At 44.2% G+C, this 2,677-nt stretch overlaps 1 protein-coding gene across 1 annotated transcript in view; it reads left to right on the top strand.

Moving 5' to 3' along the window:
• LOC119593791 (zinc finger protein rotund-like) overlaps positions 1-2,677 on the top strand; it is a 160,011-nt gene that overhangs the window by 27,950 nt on the left and 129,384 nt on the right. The window lies entirely within an intron of this gene.

The raw sequence follows: 2,677 nt of genomic DNA, 5'->3' as shown, positions 1-2,677 counted from the left end.
CGCTCGAGCTGCTCATGCTGTGAATGCTCAGTGTGAGTGGACGCCTTGCATGAACAATTTACACATGTGGAGAGACTTTGCACAAAACGATCATATCCGGCTTTGAATGTAAGCACTCATTCGAACAGGTGAGCGAATACCCTCATAATGAAAATGAGTGTGAACGAATGTTATTGCTTTGTAACGTTGTGAAAACTGTCGTTTCTCCGCCCAGTCCGGTGGAGCGAAATGTCAAAGTTCACAGCCCGGGCCGTCCGTGCCGCGTGCCTCGGGGATTGTGCTCTTGGCCCGTCCTTAAGATGATGGAAGAAAGTCGGCCAGAACAAGGAAGAGAGGAGGGGATGGGGGTAGATCTGCTAGAAATAAGGCGGGGGGAGAGGGGGATGTATGTTGCATGAGGTGAAAAAAAGAGACGGGCGGAGTAAAGAAGAAAAGGGGAAAAAAATGTATGTGTATTAATACAAAGACCCAAAACTTGGCAAGTCAGAGGGAGAGAAAAAAAAGGCTTCATATATTCAAGCATAAAAAAATACGTAGATTACACGATTACTGAGACAATAAAGGAAAATAGAGAAAATAACTCCCTCAAAAGTCCCAGATACGCAAAAAATATGTATTCTCTCCATAAAAACGAAACAGTGACGTGAAGAAATGAGAAAGAAAACGGATAGCGTTTTGAAGGAAGTACTCAACCGATTCGATGTGGCAGTCTCATTCGACACTTCTTAGACGTTACACCCAAGGATCAATAACATAAAGATGTTTTGTAAGTACACCATCTTGTGTATGGAACTGGAAGCTGAATATGGAAATGATGTATGGGGAGAGCGAGGTGATGGAAGTGGTCGTTGTATGGGATTTAGACTAATTTGAATATCGACTGCAAGGAGCAGTTTTCTTTACCACGGTATAGAAAATGGGGCTGCCATAATATGTAAATCGTTACCATTATCCGGAGAGACTTGTACTGGACTAACCCCCTTAGGTATACGCTCCTCTGGACACCTAAAAGGACACCTAGTTTGAAAATTAGACACCTGTCCACTCACCCTCCCAGCCTTCTGGTCTGGGCGTGGGACGTCAAGGCTCACCCATAAAAGTCCAATTGATCTGAAATCTCTATTCTCGTCTCTTTTTTTTCTAGTTTCCTAGACGTGCTAGGCGAGCGAACGTGTGATCAGGGCGTTATCAAGTGTCCAGATAGGTTGTGGTTCCTTAATGATATGAAAAGCTTGACGGAGAAGAAAATGTCGAGAGCATGGGCAGGGGGTAAGCAAGTTCCCCTCAGCAACATCCGCCTTTAATAATGCCAATGCACCCCTTCGCCGGCGTGGTAGAAAGTGCGTTCCCCTAGTAGCTGTCGGGCGGTGTACCAGTTTCACAGGTATGCAATACGTCGGCGGGCCACACGTTCTCCGGCGGCAACGCGTACTGTGGGCTCTTGACCACGGGCCTTCCTTTGCCTCTAATGCGGGGCCTCCGACGACTGATTATATGGGTGAATGCAGCGGTGGTCTATGGCCTTGATCATTTGGCGAAACACTACTGTGATCTCCAGAACTGACCACCGGGTCCTTTATCAGAGGACCCTTTCCCAAAATTCCATTGAGATGAAGGTTTGGGTAGAGTCTTGAACAGAATGACTAGATTTGCTACCTTGGATAAAAGGACGAAATGAAAATGTCTTTGTTTGCGATGCACCCTGAGAAGTAGATAATTTTGAGTGTGAATTTTATCTTGGCATTATTGTTATTAGTATTATATTTGCATATAGGGCTACATGTTCGTTTTCTTTCTGCCGTATTGCTTTTTTTCTTTCGTTTGATATTTTTTATGGGAAACAATTTACTCACTGAATCTTAAGATGAGGATTAGTTTAGAAGTTCCTTCCCATCTCTGTCCATGCATTTGACGACCCACTAAACGAGAAATTATAATGTCGAATAAAGGTGGCTTTATCACATGGCTGAGATGGCGCGCCCCCCTTTTTAAAGCCCTACCACTCACCCCAGAGCCTTTACCTCCCTTCTCTCTCTCCCCGCCTATGGAAGGATTATAAATGTGGTGGTCAGTAATAAGGCCGTATTAGCGTCGCCCAGTCAGGGGAGTCTGGCAAAGGCCTCTCCTCCTTAGAATACCTTACGCGTCGGGAAACGTCAGTGACTGCTTCGCGTGCCGCTGACAGATGGTGGTGTGCCGTGGGCCGATGGCTGCCTATGGCGCTCAAAGGCACGCCCATCTGGCACTTGATTATAACTAGATTTTCTTCTTTTCTGTGTTTTCTTTTGCTTTTCCTCTGCTTTTTATTATTCATCCTTTCGTCTGCCAACTTTTTTTTCTTTTTTATTACTACTTCTTCCTCTCCTTTTTAAGCTATACCAACATAAAATCCAAAGTGGATTGGCAAGAAGAGGACAGATGAAAACGATTTCACTAAATTTGGTGGAGGTAAACAATACACGGCATCGTGCTCTTGCCATTCTGTGTGAGTGTGCACTGACACTGTCACCGCATGTCTTATAATATCATTAATGTCCGGGAATAATATTTATTGGGATATCTGGTGACTTGAGACAGGTCTGATTTTAATATCCATTCTCTCTTTCTAACGGTGGTTCTTTCTTGGTGATATGGTTTTGCTGTGATATTTATGTGAAACTTTTGTGATTTTTGGAAA

Source organism: Penaeus monodon, chromosome 32, assembly GCF_015228065.2.
Source record: "Penaeus monodon isolate SGIC_2016 chromosome 32, NSTDA_Pmon_1, whole genome shotgun sequence".
Taxonomy (NCBI): Eukaryota; Metazoa; Arthropoda; class Malacostraca; order Decapoda; family Penaeidae; genus Penaeus; species Penaeus monodon.
This window is presented reverse-complemented; position numbering and strand designations above follow the sequence as displayed.